Source organism: Pristiophorus japonicus, unplaced genomic scaffold (genome assembly GCF_044704955.1).
Source record: "Pristiophorus japonicus isolate sPriJap1 unplaced genomic scaffold, sPriJap1.hap1 HAP1_SCAFFOLD_352, whole genome shotgun sequence".
NCBI classification, from domain to species: domain Eukaryota; kingdom Metazoa; phylum Chordata; class Chondrichthyes; family Pristiophoridae; genus Pristiophorus; species Pristiophorus japonicus.
Window position 1 is genome coordinate 437,990 of NW_027253347.1, and position 24,138 is coordinate 462,127.

A 24,138-nucleotide genomic window follows, 5' to 3' on the forward strand; every position below is an offset into this window, starting at 1 on the left:
TTCTTCATGTTCATAGGTGTCTATGCTGAACCTTGTCTTTACTTGGTCCAAGTGTTTGCGGCATATCTGCCCATTATTGAGTCTGACCACTATGACCCTGTTTCCCTCTTTACCAATTAGGGTACCCTCCAGTCACTTGGGTCCCAATGCATGGTTAAGTACAAATACCGGATCATCCATTTCTACACACCTCTCCCTTGAGTTACGATCGTGGCACTCGGTTTGGGACTGGCGCTTGCCCTCAACAATGGAGTTTTGCTGGCGGGACTCCTGTGAGCGAGTGCGGCCGGGACCTGTAGGCCAGCAGGAGGCGCGATAGGCAGTACTGAAGGGAGGGTCCTTCGATGCGGAGCATGCCTTGCTTTATGACTTGGACCGCACGTTCTGCCTGGCCATTGGAAGCCGGCTTGAACAGCGCTGTCCAGACATGTTTGATGCCATTACCTGACATAAACTCCTGGAATTCATGGCTGGTGAAACACGGGCCATTGTCACTGACCAGGATGTCCAGCCAGTCGTGTGTTGCGAAAACCGTGCGCAGGCTCTCCACAGTGATGGATGTCGTGCACGAGTTTAATATGATGCACTCGATCCATTTCGAGTATGCATCGACAATTATCAAGAACATTTTTCCCATGAACGGGCTCACATAGTCCACGTGAATGCGTGACCAAGGCTTGGTGGGCCAGGGCCACGGGCTGAGCGGGGCCGCCCTGGGGGTGTTGCCCAGCCTGGCACAGGTCGTGCACCTGCGAACACAGTATTCCAGGTCTGAGTCAATCCCCAACTACCACACGTGTGACCGGGCAATTGCCTTCATTAGCACAATTCCAGGGTGCTCGCTGTGGAGTTCCCTGATGAACGCTTCCCTCCCCTTCTGGGGTATGACCACTCGGCTGCCCCATAGCAGGCAGTCGGCTTGGATGGAGAGCTCATCCATCCGTCTCTGAAACGGTCTGACCTCCTCGGGGCATGCCCTGTGTGCGGGCGCCCAATCTCCAGTCAGGACACATTTCTTTATCATGGATAGGAGCGGGTCTCTGTTGGCCCAGAGTTTGATCTGGCGGGCTGTGATGGGGGAGCCTGCGGTGTCAAAAGCCTCAACGGCCATGACCATCTCAGCGCTTTGCTCCGATGCCCCCTCGGTGACGGCAAGGGGAAGTCTGCTGAGCGCGTCAGCGCAGTTTTTGGTGCCTGGCCGGTGCCGTATGGTGTAGTCATACGCAGCCAGCGTGAGAGGCCATCGCTGTATGCGAACTGACGCATTTGCATTGACCGCCTTGCTGTCGGACAACAGAGAAGCTAACGGCTTGTGGTCCGTTTCTAACTCGAACGGTCTGCCGAAAAGGTATTGGTGCATTTTTTTCACACCATAAACGCAAGTGAGTGCTTCCTTTTTGATCATGCCATACCCATACTCTGCCTGGGAGAGCGACCTGGAGGCATAAGCCACCAGTTGGAGTTGTCCGTCTCCATTACCCTGCTGCAACACACTCCCAACCCCGTATGATGATGCATCGCATGTTAAAACTAACAGTTTGTTAGAACAAAGCAGGTTCTGCGCCCTGTTGAAAGCCGGTTCTTGACAGTCCCCCCCAAAACCATTCGCAACCCTTACCTGTAACGGCTCCAACAATGTGCTTAAGTTCGGCAGGAAGTTCCCGAAATAGTTCAAAAGTCCCAGGAACGATCACAACTGTGATGTGTTTCCGGGCCGGGGCGCGTGACGGATCGCCGTTTTGGATTCGATGGGCCGGATCCCGTCTGCGGCAACCCTCCTGCCCAAAAACTCGACCTCTGGGGCCAAAAACACACACTTGGCCTTCTTCAGCCGCAGACCTACTCGGTCCAGTCGGCGTAGCACCTCCTCCAGGTTGTGGAGGTGTTCCTCGGTGTCGCGACCCATTATTAGGATGTCGTCCTGGAATACGATTGTGCCGGGAATGGATTTGAGCAAGCTTTCCATGTTTCTCTGAAAGATGGCGGCAGCCGAACGGATGCCAAAAGGACACCTGTTGTAGACAAATAATCCTTTGTGCGTCGTGATGGTGGACAGAAGTTTGGAATCTTCCACCAGTTCCTGAGTCACGTAGGCCGAAGTGAGGTCCAGCTTCGTGATCAGCTTGCCACCTGCCAGTGTGGCAAAAAGGTCCTCCGCTCTCGGGAGCGGGTATTGGTCCTGCAGGGACACCCGGTTGATGGTGGCCTTGTAGTCACCGCAGATCCTAACCGAGCCGTCCGCTTTGAGGACGGGAACGATGGGACTTGCCCAGTCGCTGAATTCAATGGGTGAAATTATGCCCTCTCTGAGCAGCCTGTCCAGTTCCCTTTCAATTTTCTCACGCATCACATACGGCACCGCTCTGGCTTTGTGGTGCACTGGTCTGGCGTCCGGAGTGATGAGTATCACTACTTTAGTGCCCTTGAACGTTCCGACACCGGGTTGAAAGAGTGACTCTAATTTTTCCAATACCTGTGAGCATGAACTTCGCTCCACGGATGAAATGGCAAGCACATCCCCCCATTTCCAATTCATCTCAGCTAGCCAACTCCTCCCCAAAAGCGCGGGGCCATTTCCCGGAACAATCCAGAGTGGCAGCCGGTTCTGTGACCCATTGTGTATTACCACCAAGTTTGCACTGCCCAGCACTGGAATGATCTCTTGGGTGTACATCCTTAGCTGCGTATTAATTTGTTCCAGTTTGGGCCTGCTAGCTCTGTGTGGCCATAGTTTCTCAAATTGTTGTGCACTCATGAGGGACTGGCTGGCTCCCGTGTCCAGCTCCATGCGCACCGGGATGCCATTCAATAAAACTTTCATCATCATGGGTGGCGTTTTGGTGTATGAGCTGTGGACGTCAGACACATGAACCCGCTGAACTTCAGCATCCATGGCTTTACCCCAGGCATTGTCCTGCACTGTAAGCCCCTCACCTGATTCCTCTGTTTCATAGATTAGCCTCGCTACCGGCTGTTTGCAAACCCTAGCCAAATGTCCTCTGGCATTACAATTCCTACAGACGTACTGCTGAAATTTGCAGCTTTTCGCATAATGTCTGCCCCCACATCTCCAGCATTGGCTGAGATTGTTGTTCACAAAAGGACTGTTAGCAGGCATTCCTCTCTGATTGTTCCCTTGGTTGTTTCTAAACACTCTGATGGTGGGTGTTAATGGTCCACTTGAAGGCGTGAATTGCCGCTCCCCTCTCCATTGTCCCTGTCGGGGGCCCACCTTAGTGTCGGTATCAGCTTGGGCAGTTACAAAATGCCGTTGTCTGACTGCTGCAGTTTCAAAATGCCTTTGTCTTACTGTGAGATCTTGAGCCGCGTTTATCACGTTAATTCCTTGGTCCGTTGAGAAAAGCTGCAAATTTCAGCAGTACGTCTGTAGGAATTGTAATGCCAGAGGACATTTGGCTAGGGTTTGCAAACAGCTGGTAGTGAGGCTAATCTATGAAACAGAGGAATCAGGTGAGGGGCTTGCAGTGCAGGACAATGCCTGGGGTAAAGCCATGGATGCTGAAGTTCAGCGGGTTCATGTGGCTGACGTCCACGGCTCATACACCAAAACGCCACCCATGATGATGAAAGTTTTATTGAATGGCATCCCGGACCCAGGACTACTCGTGTAAATTAGCTTGGTCTCTTCTTCCCCTGCTATGAAAGTTTGAGCTATCAATGCTGCCCCTTCTAGAGTTAAGTCATTGGTCTCTATGAGATTTCTGAAGATCCAGGCATGGCTAATGCCCTCAATGAAAAAATCCCTTAACATCTCCCCCCTGCAGGCATCTGAGAACTTACAGAGGCTGGCCAAGTGCCGCAAGTCTACCACGAAGTCCGAGATGTTTTGCCCTTCCCGACGTCGGTGTGTGTAGAACCAGTGCCGGGCCATGTGTATGCTGCTCGCCGGTTTTAAGTGTTTGCTGATCAGCTGGCTGAGTTCTTCAAAAGACTTGTTGGCCGGATTGTGGGGTGTGAGCAGGTCTTTCATCAGCGCATACATCTTTGTCCCGGAGCTGGTCAGTAGATGCACCCTCCTCTTGTCAGCCACATCCTCCCCCAGCCAGTCTTTCATGACAAAGGTCTGCTGGAGTCTCTCCACAAAATCGTCCCAGTCTTCACCCACACAGTAACGTTCCTCTGAGCTACCGGTGGCTATCCTCTGGGTTCAGTGATTCCCGTTTCTCGTCGCCAGGTATTGAGTCCTTAACTCTTAAACATAATCACACGAAGCACATACTGTAGACACAGTCACTCTGTGACCTTCACCTTTATTACCTGGACCAAGGAGTGCTGGCCCTGCGAGGGACCTCCCCCTTATATATCTGAATCTCCAGGTAAGGAGTGTCTCCCACAAGTACACCCCCTGTGGTCAAGGTGTGCATTTCCAGTAAGTATGTACAGTATGTAGTGGTTACATGAGAGTTACAATTGTATAAGGGTTACAGTAGTATACTGGTAACATACATGACAGGCAGGAACATCGGTAGGGCCCAGGTACAGAGGAGTGGGAAGGTCGGGGTGGAGGAACGGCGAGTGCTTGTGGCTAGATACGGTCAATGTTTGAGGCGGAGGAGCAGTGAGAGATTGGGGCGGAGGTGTGGCTAATGAGGGTACAGGACCCAGGAGGGGCGAGGGCCCAGGGGCTGCACGGGGCCAGCCCACACTGCGATATGCGAGCGCACTGGGTCCGTGCAGCAGAGCAGGTCTCCAGTCGTCCTGGTTAACCCTTGCCACTGGACAAAGGCCGAGCTCCGTCAAACCCGTGTGGTGGCTGGTGTACAACGGTCACCTTACGTTAAAAAAATCCACCCACAGGCATCTTCCACCCTTCAATTGGAGTTCAGGACTGGAACATCTGGTCCTTCATCGAAACACCTGTAAACTTGTGGAAGCAAGTCATCCTCGTTCGAGGGACCGCCTGTGAAGATGATGGTAAGACCACACCTGGAGTATTGTGTTCAGTTTTGGTCTCCTAATCTGAGGAAGGACATTCTTGCTATTGAGGGAGTGCAGCGAAGGTTCACCAGACTGATTCCCGGGATGACTGGATCGACTAGGTTTATACTCACTGGAATTTAGAAGAATGAGAGGGGATCTCATAGAAACATATAAAATTCTGACGGGATTGGACAGGTTAGATGCGGGAAGAATGTTCCCGATGTTGGGGAAGTCCAGAACCAGGGGTCACAGTCTAAGGATAAGGGGTAAGCCATTTCGGACCTCATTCACATCCTCATCCCCCTCATCATCATCCTCCTCCTCCTGCTCCACCTTCTCCACCTCTCCCTCCTTCCCTTCCCTCCTCTCCTTCTCTCCTCCCCCTCCCACTCCTCCCCTCCTCCTCCTCCTCCTTCCCCTCCTCCTCCTCCTTCCCCTCCTCCCCCTCCTCCTTCTCCTTCTCCCTCCTCCCTCTCCTCCTCCTCCTCCTTCCCCTCCTCCTCCTCCTTCCCCTTCTCCTCCTCCTCCTTCTCCTCCTCCTCCTCCCCTCCTCCTCCTCCTCCTCCCTCCTCCTCCTCCTCCTCCTTCCCCTCCTCCTCCTCCTCCTCCTCTTCCTCCCCTCCTCCCCTCCTCCTCCTCCCCTCCTCCCCTCCTCCCCTCCTCCTCCTCTTCCTCCCCTCCTCCTCCCCCTCCTCCCCCTCCTCCCCTCCTCCTCCCCCCTCCCCCCTCCTCCTCCTTCTTCTCCCCCTACTCCTCCCCTCCTCCTCCTCCTCCCCCTCCCCCTCTTCTTCCTTCTTCTCCCCCTCCTCCTCCCCCTCCTCCCCTTCCCCTCCTCCTCCCCTCCTCCTCCTCCTCCTCCTCCCCCTCTTCTTCCTTCTTCTCCCCCTCCTCCTCCTCCTCCTCCTCCCCTCCTCCCCTTCCCCTCCTCCTCCTCTCCTCATCCTGCACCCCCTCATCCTCCCCCTCCCCCTCCTCCTCCTTCTTCTCCCCTTCCTCCTCCCCCCTCCTCCCCATCCTCCCTCTCCTGCACCTCCTCCCCCTCCCCTCCCCCCTTCTCCGCCCTCCACCCCCCTTCCTCCCTCTCCTCCTCCAGCACCCCTCCCCCACCCCATCCTCCTCCTCCTGCACCTCCTCACCCTCCCCTCCCCTCTCCTCCCCCTCCTCCCCCTCCCCTCCCATCCCCCTCCCCCCTCCTGCCCCCCTCCCCCTCCTCCACCTCCTCTCCCTCCCCATCCCCCCTCCTCCTTCTTCTCCCCTTCCTCCTCCCCCCCCTCCTCCTACTCCTCCCCTCTCCTGCCCCCTCCCCCCTCCCCCTCCTCTCCCTCCCCCCTCCTCCCCCTGGCTGGGTGGCTGACCTGGTGGGAGTGGCAATGACCATGTCAGGGACTGAAAGTCCCGATTCACTGATGACCACTGAGTCCTCTGATGACTGGAGGTAGGTTGGTTGGTCGTCGATTGTGTCTTCCTCCGACTGTTCCGGTTTGTCTGTGTGCCACAGCTTTGTCTGATCCATATGTTTCCTGCATGTTTGCCCATTTTTGAGCTAGACAATAAATACTCTGTTGCCCTCCTTGGCCATGACAGTACCAGCGATCCACTTGGGACCCTGACCATAATTCAGAACATATACAGGATCATTTACAGAACTATCGCGTGACACAGCTGTGCGATCGTGATACCCTTACTGACTTTGTCTTCTATATTCAACATGATTATTCAAGTCAGGATGTACAAGAGATAGCTTGGTCTTAAGACCTCGCTTCATCATTAGTTCCACAGGCGAGACCCCGGTAAGCGTGTGTGGTCTTGTCCTGTAACTAAGCAGTATGCATGACAGGAGTCTGCAGTGACCCTTGGGTTACTCGCTTCATACTCTGCTTTATGATTTGGACAGCACGTTCTACTTGCCCATTGGATGCAGGTTTGAATGGTGCTGACTTTACATGTTTGATACCATTGAGTTTCATGAACTCTTGAAACTTCTGACTGGTGAAGCACGATCCGTTGTCACTAACAACGATGTCAGGCAGACCATGTGTCGTGAACATGACACTGAGATTCTCACTGGTAGCTGTGGATGTGCTGGATGACATGATTGCACACTCTATCCACTTCGAATAAGCATCCACCACAACTAAAAACATCTTCCCCAGGAAGGGATCCGCAAAGGCTATGTGGATCCTGGACCATGGTTTAGACGGCCACGACCATAGACTCAGCGGCGATTCCGCTGGTGCTTTGCTGAGCTGCATGCAAGTGTTGCACTGATGTACACATGATTCCAGCTCAGAGTCAATTCCCGGCCACCATACATGAGATATGGCGATGGCTTTCATCATTACAATGCCGGGATGTGTGCTATGTAGCTCACGTACAAATTTCTCTCTCCCTTTCTTGGACATAACAACACGATTGCCCCACAGTGTACAATCCAACTGAATAGATGGTTCGTCTTTGCGACGAATGTAAGGTTTGGTCTCCTCGCACATTTGCTTGGGTATGGCAGACCAATCACCTTTGAGGATGCAACTCTTCACCACCGATAAAATCGGGTCCTGGTCCAGGTCATAACTTGTTGAGCCGTGACAGGTGTTCCTTCATTCTCAAAAGCATCCATAACTAACAATAGGTCCCCCAGTTGTGGTGTTTCCACCTCCGGTGTGGGCAACGGCAGATGGTTCAAAGCATCGGCACAATTCTCGGTGCCAGGTCTATGGCGAATGACATAATCATAAGTGGATAATGTCAGCGCCCACCTCTGGATGCAGGATGAAGTATTGGTATTGATACTTTGTTTTCAGAGAACAGTGAAATGAGCAGCTTGTGATCTGTCTCCAGTTCAAACCAAAGACCAAACAGGTACTGATGCATCTTTTTAACCCCATACACACAGGCTGGTGCTTCTTTCTCTACCATGCTGTAGGCTCTATCCGCTTTAGACAAACTTTTTGAAGGATATGCGACTGGTTGAAGTTTACCCGACTCATTAGCTTGTTGGAGTACGCAACCAATTCCCTATGATGAAGCATCACAGGCCAATACTAAACATTTACATGGGTCATAATGTACCAGCAGCTTGTTGGAGCAAAGCAGATTAGTGGCTTTCTCAAAAGCTCTGTTTTGAGATGCACCCCACACCCAGTTGTCGCCTTTTCTTAGCAGCAAGTGCAGTGGTTCTAATAAGGTGCTCAATTTTGGTACGAAGTTTCCGAAGTAGTTGAGTAGACCCAGAAATGAACACAGCTCCGTCACATTCTGCGGCTTGGGTGCATTCTTGATGGCCTTGGTTTTCGTGTCCGTGGGCCTGATGCCGTCAGGAATTCGACCTCTGGTGCCATGAAGACGCACTTCGAGCGTTTCAGTCTGAGTCCCACTTTGTCCAGACAATGTACAACCTCTTCCAGATTGTTCAGATGTTCCTCGGAGTCACGACCTGTGATCAGGATGTCATCTTGGAACACGACTGTTCTGGGAACGGACTTCAGTAGACTCTCCGTGTTCCTCTGGAATATTGCTGCAGCTGAGCGAATTCCAAAAGGGAACCCGTGATAAATAAACAGTCCTTTATGCGTGTTATTGCACTTAAGTCTCTTCGACATCTCGACCAGCTCCTGTGTCACGTAGGCCGATGTCAAATCCAGTTTGGTGAACGACTTCCCCCCGGCTAGCGTTGCAAACAAGTCATCAGTCTTCGGTAATGGGTACTGATCCTGTTTCGAAACCCTGTTGCTCGAAGCCTTGTAGTCTCCACAGATTCTGACTTTTCAGCACAGGAACAATGGGGCTGGTCCATTCATTAAATTCGACCGGTGACATGATCTCTTCACGCTGAAGTCTGTCCAGTTCGATTTCGACCTTCTCCCTCATCATATACGGAGCTGCCCGAGCTTTATGATGGACGGGTCTTGTATCCGAGTCCACGTGGATCTGCACCTTGGCTCCCACGAAGTTGCCGATGCCCGGTTCGAACAGCGAGGAGAACTTGCTCAGTACTTGGGTACATGTATCTTCCTCCGATGACAACGCCTTGATGTCGTTCCAATCGCATCTGATGTTTTCAAGCCAGTTCCTGCCGAACAGCGTTGGGCCATTGCCTGGGACAATCCATAGCGGTAAATCATGAACCGCACCGTCATACGACACTTTAATTGTGGCATTGCCAATCACCGTTATGAGTTCTTTGGTGTACGTGCACAACTTGGCATTGACTGGACTCAGCCTGGGCCTCACAGCCTTAGTATCCCACAGCTTGTTCAATGCCCTCTGCCTCATTATCGATTGACTCGCCCCCGTGTCCAGTTCCATCGATACCGGCACCCCATTAAATTTCACACTAATCATTATCGGTTGGCTCTTAGTTAGGAACGAGTACAGTCCATACACTTCCTCCTCTGGTATCTCGGATTGCATATCCGGATCTGCGCTAGATTGGTCATCATCCTCCATGGTGTGTCGCAGCACGCTTGCTCATCTGCCGAACACTTGCGCTGGAGATGCCCCACTCTCAGCCTTTGCAACTATATTGCTTAAATCGGCACTGCTGGTGCCGGTGATTTCCCCCACAACGCCAACACGGAGAAGTCGGATACATTCCCACTGGCAGACTTTGGGCAGCCACAGGTCTCGTGTACGCAGTCGGGTAGGCCCTGCCATGTGCCGATCTGCCAAACGCTGCATCAATCATATTTACCGTACTTGCCTAGTTTCGATTTTTCACTGATATCTCCTTTAGACTTCTATCCGTCGTCATGCATGACTGAGCAATCGTCATGGCCCTGTTCAAGTCCAACGTGTCCACCGCCAGTAGTTTACACAGGATCACTCGTGGTTGATGCCGATTACAAAGAAATCCCGCAACATGTCTGCCAACACAGCCCCGAACTTACACGGTCCCACTAGACGTCTCAGGTCGGCAATGAATCCCCCGCATTCTGGCCCTCTGAGCGAACGTTCATGTAAAATCTGTATCTCGAGATGACGATGCCTTTGTCTGGCTTAAGGTGGTCCTGCACCAGTTACACAATTCTTCATATGTCTTCTCTGTCGGACTCACAGGCAGGAGTAGATTCTTTATCAGACCATCAATTTTTGGACCGCAAACCGTGAGGAACACCGCCCAGCGCGATCTGTGTCACCGACCTCCGCCATTTTGTTGGCCACGAAAACCTGGCTCAAACAGCTCACAAACTCTGCCCAATCTTCTCCTTCCACAAATCGCTCCAACAATCCAATTGTGCTCATTTTTGCATGCAAAGGTTCTTGTTGCCTTGTCGCCAAGTGTTGTGTACAATAACTGTTAGACCGAGTACTGTTTAACTCCAAGAGGTGACCTTGGCTCTGCTTTATTAAGGCCCAAAGTGACTTATATACTTGGGCTGCACACACGTATGTGCAGCCCAATGGCCTCCAAAAGTGACGCCATCTAGTGGCTAGTGATCCCAAAAGTACATACATGACAGTTCTGGATTCCCTCTCCTCGAAGAAATAGTGGAGAAAATGTTAACCCCCCCGCCCCTCACAATGGACGGGAAAGGTTGGGGTTAAATCGGCAAATATGTGAAAACCGATCGCCACACGCTTCGAACACCCCTGCTTACATTTTAACGTTGTGGGCGGGGCAGTAAGCTGCTCTGGAGAGGCAGGTCTGTCACTATAATATGTTAATGAGGCTCCCCTCCTGATATTTTGGCAGCCATTTACATTTACTGCCGACTGACCTTGTTTCCTGGCGCTCAATCTCGGCGATCTTCCCTGGTTCCAGAATACACCTCCGATCTCTCGCCCCTCCTCCGCCCCGATCTCTCGATACTCCTCCGCCCCGATCTCTCGATACTCCTCCGCCCCGATCTCTCGCCCCTCCTCCGCCCCGATCTCTCGCCCCTCCTCCGCCCCGATCTCTCGCCCCTCCTCCGCCCCGATCTCTCGCCCCTCCTCCGCCCCGATCTCTCGCCCCTCCTCCGCCCCGATCTCTCGCCCCTCCTCCGCCCCGATCTCTCGCCCCTCCTCCGCCCCGATCTCTCGATACTCCTCCGCCCCGATCTCTCGCCCCTCCTCCGCCCCGATCTCTCGCCCCTCCTCCGCCCCGATCTCTCGCCCCTCCTCCGCCCCGATCTCTCTCCCCTCCTCCGCCCCGATCTCTCGCCCCTCCTCCGCCCCGATCTCTCGCCCCTCCTCCGCCCCGATCTCTCGCCCCTCCTCCGCCCCGATCTCTCGCCCCTCCTCCGCCCCGATCTCTCGCCGCTCCCCCGCCCCGATCTCTCGCTGCTCCCCCGCCCCGATCTCTCGCCGCTCCCCCGCCCCGATCCCTCGCCCCTCCTCCGCCCCGATCTCTCGCCCCTCCTCCGCCCCGATCTCTCGCCGCTCCTCCGCCCCGATCTCTCGCCCCTCCTCCGCCCCGATCTCTCGCCCCTCCTCCGCCCCGATCTCTCGCCCCTCCTCCGCCCCGATCTCTCGTCGCTCCTCCGCCCCGATCTCTCGCCGCTCCTCCGCCCCGATCTCTCGCCCCTCCTCCGCCCCGATCTCTCGCCCCTCCTCCGCCCCGATCTCTCGCCCCTCCTCCGCCCCGATCTCTCGCCCCTCCTCCGCCCCGATCTCTCGCCCCTCCTCCGCCCCGATCTCTCGCCGCTCCTCCGCCCCGATCTCTCGCCGCTCCTCCGCCCCGATCTCTCGCCCCTCCTCCGCCCCGATCTCTCGCCGCTCCTCCGCCCCGATCCCTCGCCCCTCCTCCGCCCCGATCTCTCGCCCCTCCTCCGCCCCGATCTCTCGCCGCTCCTCCGCCCCGATCTCTCGATACTCCTCCGCCCCGATCTCTCGCCGCTCCTCCGCTCCGATCTCTCGCCCCTCCTCCGCCCCGATCTCTCACCCCTCCTCCGCCCCGATCTCTCGCCCCTCCTCCGCCCCGATCTCTCGCCGCTCCTCCGCCCCGATCTCTCGCCGCTCCTCCGCACCGATCTCTCGCCCCTCCTCCGCCCCGATCTCTCGCCCCTCCTCCGCCCCGATCTCTCGCCCCTCCTCCGCCCCGATCTCTCGCCCCTCCTCCGCCCCGATCTCTCGCCCCTCCTCCGCCCCGATCTCTCGCCCCTCCTCCGCCCCGATCTCTCGATACTCCTCCGCCCCGATCTCTCGCCCCTCCTCCGCCCCGATCTCTCGATACTCCTACGCCCCGATCTCTCGCCCCTCCTCCGCTCCGATCTCTCGCCCCTCCTCCGCCCCGATCTCTCGCCGCTCCTCCGCCCCGATCTCTCGCCCCTCCTCCGCCCCGATCTCTCGCCGCTCCTCCGCCCCGATCTCTCGCCCCTCCTCCGCCCCGATCTCTCGCCGTTCCTCCGCCCCGATCTCTCGCCGCTCCTCCGCCCCGATCTCTCGCCCCTCCTCCGCCCCGATCTCTCGCCGCTCCTCCGCCCCGATCTCTCGCCCCTCCTCCGCCCCGATCTCTCGATACTCCTCCGCCCCGATCTCTCGCCGCTCCTCCGCCCCGATCTCTCGCCCCTCCTCCGCCCCGATCTCTCGCCGCTCCTCCGACCCGATCTCTCGCCCCTCCTCCGCCCCGATCTCTCGCCGCTCCTCCGCCCCGATCTCTCGCCGCTCCTCCGCCCCGATCTCTCGATACTCCTCCGCCCCGATCTCTCGCCGCTCCTCCGCCCCGATCTCTCGCCCCTCCTCCGCCCCGATCTCTCGCCGTTCCTCCGCCCCGATCTCTCGTTACTCCTCCGCCCCGATCTCTCGCCGCTCCTCCGCCCCGATCTCTCGCCGCGCCTCCGCCCCGATCTCTCGATACTCCTCCGCCCCGATCCCTCGTCGCTCCTCCGCCCCGATCTCTCGCCCCTCCTCCGCCCCGATCTCTCGCCCCTCCTCCGCCCCGATCTCTCGCCCCTCCTCCGCCCCGATCTCTCGCCGCTCCTCCGCCCCGATCTCTCGCCGCTCCTCCGCCCCGATCTCTCGCTGCTCCTCCGCCCCGATCTCTCGCCCCTCCTCCGCCCCGATCTCTCGCCGCTCCTCCGCCTCGATTTCTCGCCGCTCCTCCGCCCCGAACTCTCGCCCCTCCTCCGCCCTGATCTCTCGCCCCTCCTCCGCCCCGATCTCTCGCCGCTCCTCCGCCCCGATCTCTCGCCGCTCCTCCGCCCCGATCTCTCGCCCCTCCTCCGCCCCGATCTCTCGATACTCCTCCGCCCCGATCTCTCGCCCCTCCTCCGCCCCGATCTCTCGCCCCTCCTCCGCCCCGATCTCTCGATACTCCTCCGCCCCGATCTCTCGCCCCTCCTCCGCCCCGATCTCTCGCCCCTCCTCCGCCCCGATCTCTCGCCCCTCCTCCGCCCCGATCTCTCGATACTCCTCCGCCCCGATCTCTCGCCCCTCCTCCGCCCCGATCTCTCGATACTCCTAAGCCCCGATCTCTCGCCCCTCCTCCGCCCCGATCTCTCGCCCCTCCTCCGCCCCGATCTCTCGCCCCTCCTCCGCCCCGATCTCTCGCCGCTCCTCCGCCCCGATCTCTCGCCCCTCCTCCGCCCCGATCTCTCGCCGCTCCTCCGCCCCGATCCCTCGCCCCTCCTCAGCCCCGATCTCTTGATGCTCCTCCGCCCCGATCTCTCACCCCTCCTCCGCCCCGATCTCTCGCCCCTCCTCCGCCCCGATCTCTCGATACTCCTCCGCCCCGATCTCTCGCCCCTCCTCCGCCCCGATCTCTCGATACTCCTAAGCCCCGATCTCTCGCCCCTCCTCCGCCCCGATCTCTCGCCCCTCCTCCGCCCCGATCTCTCGATACTCCTCCGCCCCGATCTCTCGCCCCTCCTCCGCCCCGATCTCTCGATACTCCTACGCCCCGATCTCTCGCCCCTCCTCCGCCCCGATCTCTCGCCCCTCCTCCGCCCCGATCTCTCGCCCCTCCTCCGCCCCGATCTCTCGCCGCTCCTCCGCCCCGATCTCTCGCCGCTCCTCCGCCCCGATCTCTCGATACCCCTCCGCCCCGATCTCTGGCCGCTCCTCCGCCCCTTTCTCTCGATACTCCTCCGCCCCGATCCCTCGCCGCTCCTCCGCCCCGATCTCTCGCCCCTCCTCCGCCCCGATCTCTCGCCCCTCCTCCGCCCCGATCTCTCGCCCCTCCTCCGCCCCGATCTCTCGCCGCTCCTCCGCCCCGATCTCTCGCCCCTCCTCCGCCCCGATCTCTCGCCCCTCCTCCGCCCCGATCTCTCGATACTCCTCCGCCCCGATCTCTCGCCCCTCCTCCGCCCCGATCTCTCGATACTCCTAAGCCCCGATCTCTCGCCCCTCCTCCGCCCCGATCTCTCGCCCCTCCTCCGCCCCGATCTCTCGATACTCCTCCGCCCCGATCTCTCGCCCCTCCTCCGCCCCGATCTCTCGATACTCCTACGCCCCGATCTCTCGCCCCTCCTCCGCCCCGATCTCTCGCCCCTCCTCCGCCCCGATCTCTCGCCCCTCCTCCGCCCCGATCTCTCGCCGCTCCTCCGCCCCGATCTCTCGCCGCTCCTCCGCCCCGATCTCTCGATACCCCTCCGCCCCGATCTCTGGCCGCTCCTCCGCCCCGATCTCTCGATACTCCTCCGCCCCGATCCCTCGCCGCTCCTCCGCCCCGATCTCTCGCCCCTCCTCCGCCCCGATCTCTCGCCCCTCCTCCGCCCCGATCTCTCGCCCCTCCTCCGCCCCGATCTCTCGCCGCTCCTCCGCCCCGATCTCTCGCCCCTCCTCTGCCCCGATCTCTCGCCGCTCCTCCGCCCCGATCTCTCGCCGCTCCTCCGCCCCGATCTCTCGCCGCTCCTCCGCCCCGATCTCTCGCCCCTCCTCCGCCCCGATCTCTCGCCGCTCCTCCGCCCCGATCTCTCGCCGCTCCTCCGCCCCGATCTCTCGCCGCTCCTCCGCCCCGATCTCTCGCCCCTCCTCCGCCCCGATCTCTCGATACTCCTCCGCCCCGATCTCTCGCCCCTCCTCCGCCCCGATCTCTCGATACTCCTCCGCCCCGATCTCTCGCCCCTCCTCCGCCCCGATCTCTCGATACTCCTCCGCCCCGATCTCTCGCCCCTCCTCCGCCCCGATTTCTCGATACTCCTACGCCCCGATCTCTCGCCCCTCCTCCGCCCCGATCTCTCGATACTCCTACGCCCCGATCTCTCGCCCCTCCTCCGCCCCTCCTCCGCCCCGATCTCTCGCCCCTCCTCCGCCCCGATCTCTCGCCGCTCCTCCGCCCCGATCCCTCGCCCCTCCTCCGCCCCTCCTCCGCCCCGATCTCTCGCCGCTCCTCCGCCCCGATCCCTCGCCCCTCCTCCGCCCCTCCTCCGCCCCGATCTCTCGCCGCTCCTCCGCCCCGATCTCTCGCCCCTCCTCCGCCCCTCCTCCGCCCCGATCTCTCGCCCCTCCTCAGCCCCGATCTCTCGCCCCTCCTCCGCCCCGATCTCTCGCCCCTCCTCCGCCCCGATCTCTCGATACTCCTCCGCCCCGATCTCTCGCCCCTCCTCCGCCCCGATCTCTCGATACTCCTCCGCCCCGATCTCTCGCCCCTCCTCCGCCCCGATCTCTCGATACTCCTCCGCCCCGATCTCTCGCCCCTCCTCCGCCCCGATTTCTCGATACTCCTACGCCCCGATCTCTCGCCCCTCCTCCGCCCCGATCTCTCGATACTCCTACGCCCCGATCTCTCGCCCCTCCTCCGCCCCTCCTCCGCCCCGATCTCTCGCCCCTCCTCCGCCCCGATCTCTCGCCGCTCCTCCGCCCCGATCCCTCGCCCCTCCTCCGCCCCTCCTCCGCCCCGATCTCTCGCCGCTCCTCCGCCCCGATCCCTCGCCCCTCCTCCGCCCCTCCTCCGCCCCGATCTCTCGCCGCTCCTCCGCCCCGATCTCTCGCCCCTCCTCCGCCCCTCCTCCGCCCCGATCTCTCGCCCCTCCTCAGCCCCGATCTCTCGATGCTCCTCCGCCCCGATCTCTCGCCGTTCCTCCGCCCCGATCTCTCGCCCCTCCTCCGCCCCGATCTCTCGCCCCTCCTCCGCCCCCATCTCTCGCCCCTCCTCCGCCCCGATCTCTCGATACTCCTCCGCCCCGATCTCTCGCCCCTCCTCCGCCCCGATCTCTCGCCCCTCCTCCGCCCCGATCTCTCGCCCCGATCTCTCGCCGCTCCTCCGCCCCGATCTCTCGCCCCACCTCCGCCCCGATCTCTCGCCGCTCCTCCGCCCCGATCCCTCGCCCCTCCTCCGCCCCGATCTCTCGATGCTCCTCCGCCCCGATCTCTCGCCCCTCCTCCGCCCCGATCTCTCGCCCCTCCTCCGCCCCGATCTCTCGCCCCTCCTCCGCCCCGATCTCTCCCCGCTCCTCCGCCCCGATCTCTCGCCCCTCCTCCGCCCCGATCTCTTGCCGCTCCTCCGCCCCGATCTCTCGCCGCTCCTCCGCCCCGATCTCTCGCCCCTCCTCCGCCCCGATCTCTCGCCGCTCCTCCGCCCCGATCCCTCGCCCCTCCTCCGCCCCGATCTCTCGATGCTCCTCCGCCCCGATCTCTCGCCCCTCCTCCCCGATCTCTCGATACTCCTCCGCCCAGATCTCTCCCCGCTCCTCCGCCCCGAACTCTCGCCCCTCCTCCGCCCCGATCTCTCGCCGCTCCTCCGCCCCGATCTCTCGCCGCTCCTCCGCCCCGATCTCTCGATACTCCTCCGCCCCGATCTCTCGCCACTCCTCCACCCCGATCTCTCGCCCCTCCTCCGCCCCGATCTCTCGCCCCTCCTCCGCCCCGATCTCTCGCCGCTCCTCCGCCCCGATCTCTCGCTCCTCCTCCGCCCCGATCTCTGGCCGCTCCTCCGCCCCGATCTCTCGATACTCCTCCGCCCCGATCCCTCGCCGCTCCTCCGCCCCGATCTCTCGCCCCTCCTCCGCCCCGATCTCTCGCCCCTCCTCCGCCCCGATCTCTCGCCCCTCCTCCGCCCCGATCTCTCGCCGCTCCTCCGCCCCGATCTCTCGCCCCTCCTCCGCCCCGATCTCTCGCCCCTCCTCCGCCCCGATCTCTCGCCGCTCCTCCGCCCCGATCTCTCGCCGCTCCTCCGCCCCGATCTCTCGCCTCTCCTCCGCCCCGATCTCTCGCCCCTCCTCCGCCCCGATCTCTCGCCGCTCCTCCGCCCCGATCTCTCGATACTCCTCCGCCCCGATCTCTCGCCCCTCCTCCGCCCCGATCTCTCGCCCCTCCTCCGCCCCGATCTCTCGCCCCTCCTCCGCCCCGATCTCTCGATACTCCTCCGCCCCGATCTCTCGCCCCTCCTCCGCCCCGATCTCTCGCCCCTCCTCCGCCCCGATCTCTCGATACTCCTCCGCCCCGATCTCTCGCCCCTCCTCCGCCCCGATCTCTCGATACTCCTACGCCCCGATCTCTCGCCCCTCCTCCGCCCCGATCTCTCGATACTCCTAAGCCCCGATCTCTCGCCCCTCCTCCGCCCCGATCTCTCGCCCCTCCTCCGCCCCGATCTCTCGCCCCTCCTCCGCCCCGATCTCTCGCCCCTCCTCCGCCCCGATCTCTCGCCGCTCCTCCGCCCCGATCCCTCGCCCCTCCTCAGCCCCGATCTCTCGATGCTCCTCCGCCCCGATCTCTCACCCCTCCTCCGCCCCGATCTCTCGCCCCTCCTCCGCCCCGATCTCTCGCCCCTCCTCCGCCCCGATCTCTCGCCCCTCCTCCGCCCCGATCTCTCGATACTCCTCCGCCCCGATCTCTCGCCCCTCCTCCGCCCCGATCTCTCGATACTCCTACGCCCCGATCTCTCGCCCCTCCTCCGCCCCGATCTCTCGCCCCTCCTCCGCCCCGATCTCTCGCCGCTCCTCCGCCCCGATCTCTCGCCGCTCCTCCGCCCCGATCTCTCGATACCCCTCCGCCCCGATCTCTGGCCGCTCCTCCGCCCCGATCTCTCGATACTCCTCCGCCCCGATCCCTCGCCGCTCCTCCGCCCCGATCTCTCGCCCCTCCTCCGCCCCGATCTCTCGCCCCTCCTCCGCCCCGATCTCTCGCCCCTCCTCCGCCCCGATCTCTCGCCGCTCCTCCGCCCCGATCTCTCGCCCCTCCTCCGCCCCGATCTCTCGCCGCTCCTCCGCCCCGATCTCTCGCCGCTCCTCCGCCCCGATCTCTCGCCGCTCCTCCGCCCCGATCTCTCGCCCCTCCTCCGCCCCGATCTCTCGCCGCTCCTCCGCCCCGATCTCTCGCCGCTCCTCCGCCCCGATCTCTCGCCGCTCCTCCGCCCCGATCTCTCGCCCCTCCTCCGCCCCGATCTCTCGATACTCCTCCGCCCCGGTCTCTCGCCCCTCCTCCGCCCCGATCACTCGATACTCCTCCGCCCCGATCTCTCGCCCCTCCTCCGCCCCGATCTCTCGATACTCCTCCGCCCCGATCTCTCGCCCCTCCTCCGCCCCGATCTCTCGATACTCCTACGCCCCGATCTCTCGCCCCTCCTCCGCCCCTCCTCCGCCCCGATCTCTCGCCCCTCCTCCGCCCCGATCTCTCGCCGCTCCTCCGCCCCGATCTCTCGCCCCTCCTCCGCCCCGATCTCTCGCCGCTCCTCCGCCCCGATCCCTCGCCCCTCCTCAGCCCCGATCTCTCGATGCTCCTCCGCCCCGATCTCTCGCCGTTCCTCCGCCCCGATCTCTCGCCCCTCCTCCGCCCCGATCTCTCGCCCCTCCTCCGCCCCGATCTCTCGCCCCTCCTCCGCCCCGATCTCTCGATACTCCTCCGCCCCGATCAGTCGCCCCTCCTCCGCCCCGATCTCTCGCCCCTCCTCCGCCCCGATCTCTCGCCCCGATCTCTCGCCGCTCCTCCGCCCCGATCTCTCGCCCCTCCTCCGCCCCGATCTCTCGCCGCTCCTCCGCCCCGATCCCTCGCCCCTCCTCCGCCCCGATCTCTCGATGCTCCTCCGCCCCGATCTCTCGCCCCTCCTCCGCCCCGATCTCTCGCCCCTCCTCCGCCCCGATCTCTCGCCCCTCCTCCGCCCCGATCTCTCCCCGCTCCTCCGCCCCGATCTCTCGCCGCTCCTCCGCCCCGATCTCTCGCCGCTCCTCCGCCCCGATCTCTCGCCCCTCCTCCGCACCGATCTCTCGCCGCTCCTCCGCCCCGATCTCTCGCCCCTCCTCCGCCCCGATCTCTCGCCCCTCCTCCGCCCCGATCTCTCCCCGCTCCTCCGCCCCGATCCCTCGCCCCTCCTCCGCCCCGATCTCTCGATGCTCCTCCGCCCCGATCTCTCGCCCCTTCTCCCCGATCTCTCGATACTCCTCCGCCCAGATCTCTCCCCGCTCCTCCGCCCCGAACTCTCGCCCCTCCTCCGCCCCGATCTCTCGCCGCTCCTCCGCCCCGATCTCTCGCCGCTCCTCCGCCCTGATCTCTCGCCCCTCCTCCGCCCCGATCTCTCGATACTCCTCCGCCCCGATCTCTCGCCGCTCCTCCGCCCCGATCTCTCGCCCCTCCTCCGCCCCGATCTCTCGCCGCTCCTCTGCTCCGATCTCTCGCCCCTCCTTCCCCCCGATCTCTCGCCCCTCCTCCGCCCCGATCTCTCGATACTCCTCCGCCCCGATCTCTCGCCGCTCCTCCGCCCCGATCTCTCGCCGCTCCTCCGCCCCGATCTCTCGATACTCCTCCGCCCCGATCTCTTGCCGCTCCTCCGCCCCGATCTCTCGATACTCCTCCGCCCCGATCTCTCGCCACTCTTCCACCCCGATCTCTCGATACTCCTCCGCCCCGATCTCTCGCCCCTCCTCCGCCCCGATCTCTCGATACTCCTCCGCCCCGATCTCTCGCCCCTCCTCCGCCCCGATCTCTCGCCGCTCCTCCGCCCCGATCTCTCGCCCCTCCTCCGCCCCGATCTCTCGCCGCTCCTCCGCCCCGATCTCTCGCCCCTCCTCCGCCCCGATCTCTCGCCGCTCCTCCGCCCCGATCTCTCGCCCCTCCTCCGCCCCGATCTCTCGCCGCTCCTCTGCTCCGATCTCTCGCCCCTCCTTCCCCCCGATCTCTCGCCCCTCCTCCGCCCCGATCTCTCGATACTCCTCCGCCCCGATCTCTCGCCCCTCCTCCGCCCCGATCTCTCGATACTCCTCCGCCCCGATCTCTCGCCCCTCCTCCGCCCCGATCTCTCGATACTCCTACGCCCCGATCTCTCGCCCCTCCTCCGCCCCGATCTCTCGCCGCTCCTCCGCCCCGATCTCTCGCCCCTCCTCCGCCCCGATCTCTCGCCGCTCCTCCGCCCCGATCCCCCGCCCCTCCTCCGCCCCGATCTCTCGCCCCTCCTCCGCCCCGATCTCTCGCCCCTCCTCCGCCCCGATCTCTCGCCCCTCCTCCGCCCCGATCTCTCCCCGCTCCACCGCCCCGATCTCTCGCCCCTCCTCCTCCCCGATCTCTCGCCGCTCCTCCGCCCCGATCTCTCCCCGCTCCTCTGCCCCGATCTCTCGATACTCCTCCGCCCCGATCTCTTGCCCCTCCTCCGCCCCGATCTCTCGCCGCTCCTCCGCCCCGATCTCTCGATACTCCTCCGCCCCGATCTCTCGCCCCTCCTCCGCCCCGATCTCTCGCCCCTCCTCCGCCCCGATCTCTCGCCCCTCCTCCGCCCCGATCTCTCGCCCCTCCTCCGCCCCGATCTCTCGCCGCTCCTCCGCCCCGATCTCTCGCCCCTCCTCCGCCCCGATCTCTCGCCGCTCCTCCGGCCCGATCTCTCGCCCCTCCTCCGCCCCGATCTCTCGCCGCTCCTCCGCCCCGATCTCTCGCCCCTCCTCCGCCCCGATCTCTCGCCCCTCCTCCGCCCCGATCTCTCGCCGCTCCTCTGCTCCGATCTCTCGCCCCTCCTTCCCCCCGATCTCTCGCCCCTCCTCCGCCCCGATCTCTCGATACTCCTCCGCCCCGATCTCTCGCCCCTCCTCCGCCCCGATCTCTCGATACTCCTCCGCCCCGATCTCTCGCCCCTCCTCCGCCCCGATCTCTCGATACTCCTACGCCCCGATCTCTCGCCCCTCCTCCGCCCCGATCTCTCGCCCCTCCTCCGCCCCGATCTCTCGCCCCTCCTCCGCCCCGATCTCTCGCCGCTCCTCCGCCCCGATCTCTCGCCCCTCCTCCGCCCCGATCTCTCGCCCCTCCTCCGCCCCGATCTCTCGCCCCTCCTCCGCCCCGATCTCTCGCCCCTCCTCCGCCCCGATCTCTCGCCGCTCCTCCGCCCCGATCCCTCGCCCCTCCTCCGCCCCGATCTCTCGATACTCCTCCGCCCCGATCTCTCGCCCCTCCTCCGCCCCGATCTCTCGATACTCCTCCGCCCCGATCTCTCGCCCCTCCTCCGCCCCGATCTCTCGCCCCTCCTCCGCCCCGATCTCTCGCCCCTCCTCCGCCCCGATCTCTCGCCCCTCCTCCGCCCCGATCTCTCGCCGCTCCTCCGCCCCGATCTCTCGCCCCTCCTCCGCCCCGATCTCTCGCCGCTCCTCCGCTCCGATCTCTCGCCCCTCCTCCGCCCCGATCTCTCGCCCTCCTCCGCCCCGATCTCTCGCCGCTCCTCTGCTCCGATCTCTCGCCCCTCCTTCCCCCCGATCTCTCGCCCCTCCTCCGCCCCGATCTCTCGATACTCCTCCGCCCCGATCTCTCGCCCCTCCTCCGCCCCGATCTCTCGATACTCCTCCGCCCCGTTCTCTCGCCCCTCCTCCGCCCCGATCTCTCGCCGCTCCTCCGCCCCGATCCCTCGCCCGTCCTCCGCCCCGATCTCTCGATGCTCCTCCGCCCCGATCTCTCGCCCCTCCTCCGCCCCGATCTCTCGCCCCTCCTCCGCCCCGATCTCTCGCCCCTCCTCCGCCCCGATCTCTCGCCGTTCCTCCGCCCCGATCTCTCGATACTCCTCCGCCCCGATCTCTCGATACTCCTCCGCCCCGATCTCTCGCCCCTCCTCCGCCCCGATCTCTCGCCCCTCCTCCGCCCCGATCTCTCGCCATTCCTCCGCCCCGATCTCTCGATACTCCTCCGCCCCGATCTCTCGATACTCCTCCGCCCCGATCTCTCGCCGCTCCTCCGCCCCGATGTCTCGCCGCTCCTCCGCCCCGATCTCTCGCCCCTCCTCCGCCCCGATCTCTCCCCGCTCCTCCGCCCCGATCTCTCGCCGCTCCTCCGCCCCGATCTCTCGCCGCTCCTCCGCCCCGATCTCTCGCCCCTCCTCCGCCCCGATCTCTCGCCGCTCCTCCGCCCCGATCCCTCGCCCCTCCTCCGCCCCGATCTCTCGATGCTCCTCCGCCGCGATCTCTCGCCCCTTCTCCCCGATCTCTCGATATTCCTCCGCCCAGATCTCTCCCCGCTCCTCCGCCCCGAACTCTCGCCCCTCCTCCGCCCCGATCTCTCGCCGCTCCTCCGCCCCGATCTCTCGCCGCTCCTCCGCCCCGATCCCTCGCCCCTCCTCCGCCCCGATCTCTCGCCCCTCCTCCGCCCCGATCTCTCGATACTCCTCCGCCCCGATCTCTCGCCGCTCCTCCGCCCCGATCTCTCGCCCCTCCTCCGCCCCGATCTCTCGCCGCTCCTCTGCTCCGATCTCTCGCCCCTCCTTCCCCCCGATCTCTCGCCCCTCCTCCGCCCCGATCTCTCGATACTCCTCCGCCCCGATCTCTCGCCGCTCCTCCGCCCCGATCTCTCGCCGCTCCTCCGCCCCGATCTCTCGATACTCCTCCGCCCCGATCTCTCGCCGCTCCTCCGCCCCGATCTCTCGATACTCCTCCGCCCCGATCTCTCGCCCCTCCTCCGCCCCGATCTCTCGATACTCCTCCGCCCCGATCTCTCGCCCCTCCTCCGCCCCGCTCTCTCGCCGCTCCTCCGCCCCGATCTCTCGCCCCTCCTCCGCCCCGATCTCTCGCCGCTCCTCCGCCCCGATCTCTCGCCCCTCCTCCGCCCCGATCTCTCGCCGCTCCTCCGCCCCGATCTCTCGCCCCTCCTCCGCCCCGATCTCTCGCCGCTCCTCTGCTCCGATCTCTCGCCCCTCCTTCCCCCCGATCTCTCGCCCCTCCTCCGCCCCGATCTCTCGATACTCCTCCGCCCCGATCTCTCGCCCCTCCTCCGCCCCGATCTCTCGATACTCCTCCGCCCCGATCTCTCGCCCCTCCTCCGCCCCGATCTCTCGATACTCCTACGCCCCGATCTCTCGCCCCTCCTCCGCCCCGATCTCTCGCCCCTCCTCCGCCCCGATCTCTCGCCCCTCCTCCGCCCCGATCTCTCGCCGCTCCTCCGCCCCGATCTCTCGCCCCTCCTCCGCCCCGATCTCTCGCCGCTCCTCCGCCCCGATCCCCCGCCCCTCCTCCGCCCCGATCTCTCGCCCCTCCTCCGCCCCGATCTCTCGCCCCTCCTCCGCCCCGATCTCTCGCCCCTCCTCCGCCCCGATCTCTCCCCGCTCCTCCGCCCCGATCTCTCGCCCCTCCTCCTCCCCGATCTCTCGCCGCTCCTCCGCCCCGATCTCTCCCCGCTCCTCTGCCCCGATCTCTCGATACTCCTCCGCCCCGATCTCTTGCCCCTCCTCCGCCCCGATCTCTCGCCGCTCCTCCGCCCCGATCTCTCGATACTCCTCCGCCCCGATCTCTCGCCCCTCCTCCGCCCCGATCTCTCGCCCCTCCTCCGCCCCGATCTCTCGCCCCTCCTCCGCCCCGATCTCTCGCCGCTCCTCCGCCCCGATCTCTCGCCCCTCCTCCGCCCCGATCTCTCGCCGCTCCTCCGGCCCGATCTCTCGCCCCTCCTCCGCCCCGATCTCTCGCCGCTCCTCCGCCCCGATCTCTCGCCCCTCCTCCGCCCCGATCTCTCGCCCCTCCTCCGCCCCGATCTCTCGCCGCTCCTCTGCTCCGATCTCTCGCCCCTCCTTCCCCCCGATCTCTCGCCCCTCCTCCGCCCCGATCTCTCGATACTCCTCCGCCCCGATCTCTCGCCCCTCCTCCGCCCCGATCTCTCGATACTCCTCCGCCCCGATCTCTCGCCCCTCCTCCGCCCCGATCTCTCGCCCCTCCTCCGCCCCGATCTCTCGATACTCCTCCCGCCCCGATCTCTCGCCCCTCCTCCGCCCCGATCTCTCGCCCCTCCTCCGCCCCGATCTCTTGATACTCCTACGCCCCGATCTCTCGCCCCTCCTCCGCCCCGATCTCTCGCCCCTCCTCCGCCCCGATCTCTCGCCCCTCCTCCGCCCCGATCTCTCGCCCCTCCTCCGCCCCCGATCTCCTCGCCCCTCCTCCGCCCCGATCTCTCGCC